The following is a 12,150-nucleotide window of genomic DNA, read 5'->3' as shown; positions in this document are numbered from 1 at the left end:
GGGGGGGCGGCGGTCTGCGGCGGCTGTCTGAGCTCGTTCTAGGGCGGCCGCCCTGTCGACGCTGAGAAGTCTGGCTTTGCTGAGCTGGGCGCTGTGAAGAGGCTCGTGCAGGCGGCTGGTCACGTGGGCGGCCTGCAGAGGAGCTAGCGTGACGAGGCAGGAAGAGATTCATGGCTTGGGTGGCTTTCTGGACTTCCGAGAAACGGTCAACAATGCCACTCACCGCGGAACCGAAGAGACCGGACGGAGAGAGCGGCACGTTGAGGAACGTGGAGCGTTCAGCTTCTCCCATGTCGGCTAGCGTTAGCCATAGGTGTCTCGGTCACAGTCAGCGCGCCATGCACTTCCCTAGGGCTTGAGCTGCAGCTTTGGTGGCGCGAAGGGTGAGATCCGTCGCGCTCCTTAGATCTGAAACAGCCTCTGGGTGCCTGCCTTTCTCATCCCACTCTCGAAGAAGGTCCACTTGGAGGATCTGTAAAACGGCCATGGAATGCAGAGCAGATGCGGCTTAGCGGGCGGCGCATAGGCGCGCCAACACAGGCGGAAGTAGTTCTGCAGGCCTTAGACGGGAGCACTGGCTTAGACCGCCATCTCGCGGAGGGCGGGCAAAGGTGTGCTGCTACCGAATCCTCGACCGGGGATGGAAGAGTAGCCCCTCTCGGTGGCGGCGCCCACCGGCGAGAGAGGTGGAGACATGGGATCGGGTTCCTGGCCGAGAGAGCGCTGCTCCACGATTTAGAGAGCTCGGCGTGGAGTTCCGGCAGGAAGGAGCGGCCCGGCCGCGAGCGCGCTGGCGACGGCTCTGAAGAAAGCAGCCGCCGAGTCTGTTGGGAGCCTGCTCAGAGGGCGGTGACCACTCGAGCCCGAGGCGGTCGACGGCCTGTGTGAGGAGGCGCTAGTTCTTCCTCGACTCGGCGCGGTCCTGCTGGATTCCTGGGCCGAGGAGGAGGCTTGGGAGCCTGACCACTCCTCACTGTCCGAAGCCATGATGGAACAGCAGCCCTTATCCTCTGCCTCGTCATCCGAGATGGCAACAGTGTGGCCGCCGGCGGCAACTGCGCATCCCGGGGGCGGGAGGGTGAAAGCGAGGCTCGAGGGAGAGGCTCCGGCGAGGTAGTCGCTTCTAACACCGGTTCCGGCAGCCTTTGGGAGCGGCGCTTCTTTCTGCGGGCGAAACGAAAGCGGCGTGGCGGCTTCGGTTTTGAGTGCTTCGAGTCGAGCCCGCAGGGTCGACATCGGAAGCTCCTCGCAGAGGTCGCATCCGCCGTCAGCGAGGGCGAGCTCTGCATGTTCCAGTCCCAGGCAGAGAGCGCAGATGAGGTGGCGGTGTCCGGCGCTGAGAGGGGCGCGGCATGAGGCGCAGGTGGTGCGAGGCATCTTTAAAAAGACGCTCGTTGCTCTTTTTGTGAAGTTCGCTGAGGAACTATCTTGCTCTAAAAAGGATACGTCGCCGGATGGCGTAGCTCGCAGGATGGCTTAAGGTGGCGAAGACGGCCGGCTTCTTTGAGCGCTGTCCAAGCTTGCTAGATGCCCCTCGAACGGCGACGCGGCTTCTGCAGTTCAGAGATGCGAAGAGCTTCGCTGAATAGATGAAAATCAGGGTTCCAGCCTACTGAACTTACGCTTATATGCACTCTAGCCACGCCCATTCTGGCGGGCTTTGATACAGTGACGGCGCTGGCGTCGTCATTGGACGCGAGTTCACTCAAGTTCGTCTATAGGCTGCAGCAGTTGCCGCAGAACAACCAATGAGCTCGCTAGCTAGCCCGCTCAAGGTATGCAGCTGCTGCACTGCGTTGACAATGGATACAAAATTAAGGATAATTTTTTGGCTTCAATATCTCAGAAAAGATGAATCTTTCCCGTAGCATAAGCTAGCTTACGCAATACGAGAGAACCTCTCGTAAGAGAACTTTACATACTCTAGATAGTACAGGGCAGCACAATACAGCGAATCAAGTTGCATTAAATTGCAGTTAATGGCCAAAAATAACATTTTTGTCATTATAATATAATTCATTTAATTTATGCTCGCATCTTTTGGTTCTGTGGTTTGAGACCAAAAAAACAAAACAAAAATCCTTCCAACTGCTTGTTTTCAGATCTGTCCACTGGTATTCAACCGTATTTAGATCTAAACTCTTGCAACTCCAATGTTTCTGTGGCAGCGGGGGCGTGGTCAAGCGCCCGTCCGGGAGAGGAAAGCGGTAAGGGCGCTTACACCTGAGCTAAATTATGCCTAACACCTGTCTCTAATTCCAGTGAGCACGAGGAGAGCGGCATAAAAGCAGACACCGAGCCTCCAGTCAGGGGGAGATGACAAGCCAACTCAGTGCGCTTGATCACTATTGTGTATTGTAAAAAGAGAATTAAAAGCTTACCTGGTGCTGAACACCTGTTCCCTGTCCTCCTTCTTGTGGGAAGCGTTACAGTTTCGTTTACAGACATCGCTTTTTGTAGTGTTTAGCATCATCCTGCTGGAAGACCTTTGACCTTCACTGTATCTTTCTGATTATTATTATGCTCCAAAAGACATTTGTAATCGTGCCTTATTTCATGATGCCATACCGATTAAATTTAAAATAATATAAAATGCTATCACAGTTTTAACAGACACTTATTGAGCGTTTCTTCTGATACGTAAACTCATGTTACAGTGTTATCTGTTTACATATAATTGAAAGAAAATGTAAAATCACACACACACACACACACAGAGCAGTAACTGCCCTGTTATTGAACATGTTCACTAGTTGATTAATTTAATCCTGGTTTACTGTGTTGATGATTGGATGCATCCGGGCCACTAGATGTCAGTGGAATACAATAAAAGCCACTTCGACATGCTTTCAAATGATAAATTGCTTAGTGCAACTTTAATATAGGACATAATTAAAAATAAGATAATGGAAAACACAATAGTTCTACCTTTTATAGGACAAATTGTTGAAATAAGTTTATTGAACATGTATGTTAACCACTTAATATAGCTAAAGACCACTTCTGAGAGGTAAACAGGAATCAGTTTAGGTGTGGGTTAAACATGATCTGCTACATAAAATCCACACAATTGTTGTTATAGTCCTATTCTCAGGAAAATGTATAAATGTTCCAAAAATATTGCATTCAGCGATACACATACTAAAACAAACAATGCAAATAATCATCTTTTGTACGTGATAAAAAAGTGTATAATAGGAAAAGCAATACAACTATATTGGTAAAAAAAAGTGTTATCACAGTAAATAAATAAAAACATTATCGAGTTTCTTAAACACAATATGGTTGTTCTGCAATACTATTGGAACAATTTTCAATGAATAGATGAGAAGAAAATTGTAAATGAATACTGTATCATTTTTGGAGAGATTAAATATCTGTTTGCCAACACTAAAACCTTAGCTTAGAAAATAGTCTCAGAATACTTGGCTGGGATCAGGATCTGGACATGGTTTGTATTCAATGAAGAATACATTTAACATGGTATCATTACATAAAATATTCTCGAATTGATCCTTTTTTGTTTTGGGCAGTGGACTAAAATAAATTTGCACAGTAATGTCTAGCAGTGAACAAAATTATTTGGTTGAGGTAATCACCACTAATGGAGGTAGTTAGTTTACTAGTTACCAGATTTCTATTTAGTCATTTATCAGAACCTTTAATCTAAAACGATTTAACACTTTACAATAAGGAGATATATTGTGGTCTGTTCTCTCTCAAAACCAACAGGATCGCTCCAGAAGGCACTGACTAAACCACTGGAGTCGTATGGATTATTTTATGCTGACTTTATCTACTTTTTGGAGCTACAAATGCCTGACTTCCATTTTATGGACCTACATACCTGAGATATTCTTCTAAATATCTTTGTTTGTGTTCAGCATGAAGAAAGAAAGTCATGCATGAGGGTGAGCAAATGAGATAATTGTACAATTTTGGGTGATTTATCCCATTAAACAAAGTACATGTTAAACCTATATCTCTGCATCTGGTCAGCTGCTTTAATTTTAAAATTTTTGTTTCTAGAAAAACTAGAAAGACTGGAAGATGTAAGAAATGAATAAACAACAAGCATACTCAGATACTTGAAAAAGTGTCCACATACAGACATCTGACATTCAAGTATCCAGCTTGTTTGTGAAATGTCCTCTTCTGTATAGAAGAGATTGCGTTTATTCAGTGGAGGTATTTCCATCCAGCTCTGCATCTTTGGCGAAAGTGGGGACGGGTCCTTGGGGAGTAAGTGTGTAGTAATGTTGTTTGAAGCACACAGGTGAGGGGCTTATTACTGCTGGTGCTTAAGATTACCTGCTACTATCAAAAGTCTCAAGAGTAAGCACAGAGTCCTTCAAAGAGAGACCATCTTCACTCAAACAAGCTGTGCTTAGTCATTGGATGAGGTCATCCAATATGGCCCACATAAGGTGTGTGGCATTGCGCTGGAGGATGCATGACTGTTTTCTCTCCATGAACCTGTAGTATCGTTACAGTATGGCCTCTTGTCAATTGTTGAAAATCCTTCGATAGCATGAACATCTTGTAAAGGACTTTTTGCCAAAACCCAACACTTAGGATAAAAAGAGACTTCATATTAATCAAATGCAAACTACCAAGATTATTTCTAACACCCTGCTATTCAGGACACAACAACAAATTAACAGTTCATAAACACGAATTTTTCGCTGTTACTCACACAGTGCTATTTTTGACATCGAAACACTTTTACTATAATGCATGATTTTCACAGTAGCTCAACTAATAGAGTTATGGGCTTTGAATGTGAAAGACTGGGGCACGAGTTGAGACGTGAGCAGAAAGTGTCAGAGAATTGCCACACAATGACATGGCTGCTTCAGCTATGCCATTTTTTAAATTCTCATTTGCTTTTATAACAATGTTGGTTAGGTTAAAGTGTAGAATTTAGGGTAGGGACGTCGGGGTTTGTTTATGTAAAAGAAAAAAAAATATTATTAAGGTCACTTATCAATTATTTCACATGATATGAAATGTGAAATATTTTTCATACTTTTTATGAAACTATTGGTTAGGTTTAGGTTAAAGGTTTAGGTTAGGGAGTTACATTTTGTTTATTTCAAACTCCAAGCATTAATCTTTAAAACCTAATTTATTGTAGAACACCTACAGTAAATCGTTTTAGCGCCCCTCTGTGGATATCTTGAAACTGCAGAAACAATTGATCCTAACATCAAGTAAATTTAATGAGATCAGGCTCATTCATTTAGTCATTGATTCAACTGATTCGTTAAAAAACAGAGAGTAAAATAATTAGTTGATTTGAGTAGGGAAAAATGTAATCATACAAATGTGTATAAATAAATGAACCTTAATGAGTATTTAAAACTTTCTCTTTATTTTGGGTTCACAAAACTGACACATTTTAATAACCTGAATTGTTTTACTGTTTTGAGTTCTCTCTTTAAATTTACAGGAACTTAATTGAACTGAAACTAGGCAGTGGGTTTCTATTTCCAGCATACTATGGTACTTGACAGGCAGGGTAAGGGTGCTTCTCAATTCTAAGAACCCAAGGAACGGATTTGTGTTCTTGTGGAGAAACCTTGGAGGACACATTGTAAAAAAGGGTGGTAATTCTGACTTTTTATCTCTCAATTGTGATTTTATTTCTCTCAATTTCGACATTATAAGATATAAAGTTGCAATTGTAAGTGTTTATTACGCAATTGCTAGTATACATCACGTAGTTGCGACTTTATGTTTGCATTTGCTGTGGCATTTCTTGTCATTGTGTCACATTCTCTCCGTGCAACAATCTTTCAAATATATCATTAGCACAATTAGGTTAAACAGTATAACCATACTATATGGGCATTAAATATTTGACTTAAAACAGTCAACGTTTGTTGTAGGAACAGAATAAAACCTTCAAAAGTTTGGATGCGCTTTCATTGCCTGCCGTACGTAAGGGATCCTCTGAAAATTCCACCCACTGCGCTAAAACATCGGAGGTGTCCAAGCATTCAATCAACTGACTATATACTGTATAGCTCATGGTCCAAGCTCTGGTCATTTCAAGACCGGACTACTGCAATGCTCTGTTGGCTGGCCTCCCAGCAAACACAATTAATCCACTGCAGAGGATCTGGAATGCAACAGTGCATCTGGTCTTCAATCAGCAAAAAGGGCTTATGTTACCTAACTCTTGATTTTACTCCACTGGCTACCTCTTGCTGCCCACATCAAATTCAAGGCTTTGACTCTGGTTTTCATGACAGCCAATGGAACTGCACCCTCTTACTTCAATTCACATTCACTTTCTCTGCTCCTCTGTGGTGGAATGAATCTCCAAACTCCACACCATCTGCTGATACCTTCTCAACTTTCAAGAACCAGCTGAAAACCCATTTGTTCTGCGAGTGCTGTACTTAACCAACCCACATTAGTTGCACTTACCACTGCAATTAACCTGCACTAAATGTACAGAAAAAAAGAAAAAAAATCCTTGTCTGTCTCTTTATTCTGTGCAAGAATCTTTACTACTCCAGCCACTGTGAGAAATTGGCAGACTAATACTCAGATGTTGCTAAACTTTGTATGACAAATTACTTGATATGTGTCTCATTTGTAAGTTGCTTTGGATAAAAGCATCTTCTAAATGATTAAATGTAATACATATACAGTATTGACTAATTCACCAAAATGTTTTACATTCCAAAGGTTGTAATAGGCCTTATTTTCGCAGTATGTGCAATTATACAGATACAGTATACAATTATTTTAGGAAGAAAATCACAAAAACAAAATACAAAGTTGTTTCTTATTCCAAAGGTTGTAATAGGTCACCAGTGATATTCATGACTTACTACAGGTATTATTTTCCCAATGTGTCAAGTTATACGTATACAGCATTCAATATATATATATACATACACTGGCGGCCAAATGTTTGGAATAATGCACAGATGTTGCTGTTTCGGAAGGAAATTGGTACTTTAATTCACCAAAGTGACATTCAACTGATCACAATGTATAGTCTAAAAACAGCACCATCACTATTTGAAAAAAGTAATTTTTGATCTAATCTAGACATTTCCATTTCCAGCAGCCATCACTCCAATACCTTATCCTTGAGTAATCATGCTAAATTGCTAATTTGCTACAAGAAAATCACTTGCCATTATATCAAACACAGTTGAAAGCTATTTGGTTCATTAAATGAAGCTTAGCATTGTCTTTGTGTTTGTTTTTGAGTTGCCACAGTATGCAATTGACTGACATGTCTTAAGATCAATATTAGGTCAAAATTGGCAAAAAAGAAACAGCTTTCTCTAGAAACACACCAGTCAATCATTGTTTTGAGGACTAGAAGGCTATATACAATGCTTGAACTGCTCTGGCTCTAACTAGGACAGAAAGAGATGTGGAAGGCCAGATGTACAACTAAACAAGTGGGTAAGTACATCAGAGTCTCTAGTTTGAGAAATAGACGCCTCACATGTCCTCAGCTGACAGCTTCATTGAATTCTACCCACTCAACACCAGTTTCATGTACAACAGTATAGAGAAGACTCAGGGGTGCAGGCCTTATGGGAAGAATTGCAAATAAAAAGCCAAATTTGAAACAGAAAAACTAAAAGAAAATGTTAGAGTGGCCAAAGAAACACAGACATTGGACAACAGATAATCGGAAAAGAGTGTTATGGATCTTAACCCCATTGAGTTTTTGTGGGATCAGCTAGACTATAAGGTGCCTGAGAAGTGCTTGACAAGACATCTATGGCAAGAGCTACAGGAAGTCATTGCTGCACGTGGAGGATTTTTTGATGAGAACTCTGAAGTAGTTTAAGTTTTTTTTTCAAATTGTAATAGTCATTTTTCATGTTATTAATGTCCTGACTATACATTGTGATCAGTGGAATGCCACTTTGGTGAATAAAAGTACCAATTTCTATCCTTCAGAGCAAAATCTGTACATTATTTCAAAATTTTAGCCAACAGTAAATGTATATATATAATAAAATGCCAAAATGTTAAAATACATTGTTATATAATGTGCCTTTTTGCAAGATGAACATTAAGGGGAGACTTGTTAGTGTTTATTTTGATAAGTTATTTAGAAGAGTCTTCTTTTACATGAAAGGTTTTGGAGGTTACCGTTATGGTGAATAGTGGAGCTTGAGTATATTTTGGGGACAGGTACATTTTGAGATTGGTCTACAGTATATTGCTTTATTCATAGAGCAATTGGTATGCCAATCAAATCCTAGTGTTTCCAACTAGCATGCATTTAGCATGCTAGCATTAACTGCTAATTAGGATTTGTTTAATAAAAGTATTTATGTTTAGCTTACTTGTTAATTTTAAGGTCAAGCAAAGAGTTAAATTTAAAGTTAAGTGCCATGCCTTTAGAATGTATACGTTATCTTACTCAATATTTCAAGTTAAAAGCAATGAGTACAAAATCTAAATCTGAAAGGCATAATAAATATAACATGGTAGTTTATTAATTAAAAATGTTACGTAACTGATTGCCTTTTTAGCTTTCTAACTTATTAGTGGTTACAGTGCAGCAATCATGCTAGTGTGCTATTGCTTAAAAATAGTTTCTATATAGGCTTATGGTTTATATTTCAGAGGTTACCAGAATTCTTTGTCTGCTGAACCCATATGATTTGAACAATTTATTATTTACCCTAAAATGTAACGTAAACACATTTTAGGGTAAAAAAAAAAAACATTTTTCTTTGTGTGGCTATATCATAGGTACTTTGCAAGCAAAACAGTTTGATGCAAACATTTGCCGCTGTTCTCCACTAGAGGTGAACAAACAACATTTGACAACAATGGGCAATCAATAACAGCTTTTACTTTAAAAAATTATTTTTTTTTTAATCTGAATGTAAACAAATTTACTCAAAGTTAAAGGCAAATATAAATAACCAGCAACTATTTTAATGCCTGTCCTAAATCTTTAAAAAATAAAATATATAATAAATAATACATTTGATTAACAATTTATGTATAATAAGATGATCACATTGAAATGTTTTATTGTGATTACTTGTACACAAACAAATAAATGTTTTTATTATTATTTATTTATTTGGCCTTGCAGTTCTATCCTGAAGGGACAAAGCCCCGGTTGAGAAGTGTTAAGTATTGTACTATGTTGATAAAGTGGCTGAAAGTATGTTGTCAGTGATGGCACCCATGCAATTTCTTTTATCTTCATTCTGTAATGCATAAATTAAAACATATACTTTCTGGTTATTTTTATTGTGTCATCTGAGTTCCATCAGTTTGCAGTAAAAAAAGACCATAACATGAGCAGGCAAATTTAATCTTTGTGTGTTGTTTTCCACTTTATTGCAATGCTTCAATCACTCTACGTTCAATTGTATTTCTTTGTTTGATGTGTCCCAGTTCTCACCATAACAGTGTATTGAGCACCTGGATCAAGATTTATTTCATCAATATTTTGCATTTCTTTGTCCGGTTGAATACAGAGGTCCTTGAAATATAACTTAAAATGTAATTAAGGAAACCATTAATTGAAGACATGCCAGCAGTCAAACAGAAATACACAGATAGATAGTGTTACATTGATGTGGGTGTAGCAGAGGAAGTTCTCTAAGAAAGATGAACAAATTCTCTGAATGACTGACATTTTCAGCTGTGTAAATGTCTAGAAGAATCGTTAGTCTTACAATGCCACTATCTCCATCTTTGTAGTACAGGAATTTGTACATCATGGGTAAAACCTTTCTGTAGGTGTGACTTTCATATCCACTGTTCCATTTAAAGTTATAGCATCCATTTGCACATTGTTATATCAAATGATATGGGGCTTTTGGTTTAACTGAGTAAAAAGAGAGAGGCTTTAAAAAAATTATTGAAATGATTTCATAAAACATAATTTTTATTTATATATTTATAAAGCAAAAATAAACACAACAGAAGTTGACCACTGTGCTATACAAATAAAGAAGTATAAAACAATAATGGCTATATACAGACGTACATATAAAACATACAACACATTTGGCTTTGTTTTGCTCTGATCACATCAGAAACTACTTACTAGTTTTAGCTGCATAAAAAGAAGATTCCAATAGAGATTCATTCTTTTGTCCATTTTCTAAATAATAAAGTATTATTGCAAACTTGTCAGTATTTATGAATCCAACAAAGTCCTCTGCTTTGAAAGTATAGGTACAGATGTAATCCTCTCTGAAATGTGCAATTAAACCTGCTGTGTACAAAAAAGGTTTAGAATCATGTTTAGGAAACTCTTTGCCTTATTGCACTAGACTGGCAATGCACACTTACAGTTTACATGTGTAAAATGGATGGCTTGATGAAAAACAGTGTGTATGAATTACTAAACAGCTAATGCTGATGAATAACTGCAGTATGTTTACACATTATAATTGATCCAATACATTTCCAGCCAGTATGATGTGTTTGTAGCTCTGGTGGGTGTCACTGATATTTTAAAAGTGCAGTTGATGATGTGACAGTAATCTGTCACATAGGTGTGTACCCATCTGTCAGAGATGAAATATTAGAGAAAATAGTCACATCGTCAGTGGTTCTTTGGAAGTGTATGCCTGAATGAAAATTTATGTAGATTTGACAAATATGTTTTACCATGTGAACTGGCTTTAGGTTGCAATAGAAAAGCCAGAAGAATGTAGAGAATTCCTATGAGGATCATTGCTATACGTCACTGTGCGTACACACATTTGGCTTAAGCACAGTCAGAACTCACATGCATATAATGCAATACATGCAGCTGAAAATATATTATGCTCCCAATATTCAATTTATAAAGAAACACTGGGAATATAAAAGCCTCAGAGGTTCATTTGGTCACATTTTGGTTCTTTGTTTGGATAGTGGGACATTAACTTCACCTCTGATGTAAGCTTGACTCAAACCACTGCTAGTTAGGGAGATGTAATAAATATGTTAATTCTCAAAGTGTTTTAATGAACATGAAGACAATAATTCAAAACATACAAAATGTAAATCTGCTATAAATCAATAATTTTTTTTGTAAAAGTATTTGTATCATACATTTCTGAGTTATGAGTGCAAATCTTACAGATGACATATGGTATGCTAGAACATAGTGATTTTAATTTACCATACTGGAAAGGTGAAGTCTGAGACAGTGCAGAGCAGCAGACATATCAAGCCAGCTTTACATACAAAGCAGTTCCATGTAGGAGGTCTTAACTCCATCTAAAATCTCTGATATGATTAGTTAACCTGGCATCACACACATTCATGTGATCTTTGTGTAAGGGATTTTAAACAATATATACAACATAATGTACAATGTAATGTACCTGTTGAACAAATTAGTTTATGTGGGATTATTTCAAAGGGAGACTCTGAATCTAAATTAAAAGTAATGCTTTGTTAAAAACTAATTTTTAGTTTTAAAACTAATCAATTCAACTCCTGAATATTTCAAGCCATAAAATGAACCTTGACATAACTTTATACTGTTCCATTTAGGACATTTTTCTGCAGTGACTAATAGATTAAAGATAAACAATCAACTAATTCTTTCATTGGTGCTTCCTACACCACTAAATTTGGTGTTGTCTTAGACGGTTGCAACATTTCTGCTATACAGACTGATGGTGGCTTTCATAAGGAATGCATATTTTACTATGGGCACATAATCTCAACCATTTTTTTCTATCTATCCATATTTTGACAGTATTGTGTTTTTTATAACTTTTGACAGATTGCTTAAAAACCTTTAAACTAATAATGGTATGTATACCGATGATTTGACTCAATACTGACATAGATGTTTCCAGAAAAGTCAAGCCGGCACCAGTAACATTGACTTCTGAATGGGCTGAACTGTAAAATAAGGCTATACAATAAGGCAACTGTAAAGGCTAAACAACAGCAAAAAAACAAACAAACAAAAAAACACTATAATCGTGTGTTTGTCAAATGATCATGAAGTTTACTTTCAAACCTTCTATTCTAGTTGTCACTACCAAATAAGGTCTGTAATCAACAAATACATGATCTCCAAGAGTAATACATAATCAGATCATCATAATAATAAAGCGCATTCAATAATGTCATGATAATCTAATGGTGTGTCTGTTTCAAAAAGAGTTTTGCTATTACGGAAAC

The sequence above is a fragment of the Xyrauchen texanus genome, chromosome 12 (assembly GCF_025860055.1).
Source record: "Xyrauchen texanus isolate HMW12.3.18 chromosome 12, RBS_HiC_50CHRs, whole genome shotgun sequence".
Taxonomy (NCBI): Eukaryota; Metazoa; Chordata; class Actinopteri; order Cypriniformes; family Catostomidae; genus Xyrauchen; species Xyrauchen texanus.
This window is presented reverse-complemented; position numbering follows the sequence as displayed.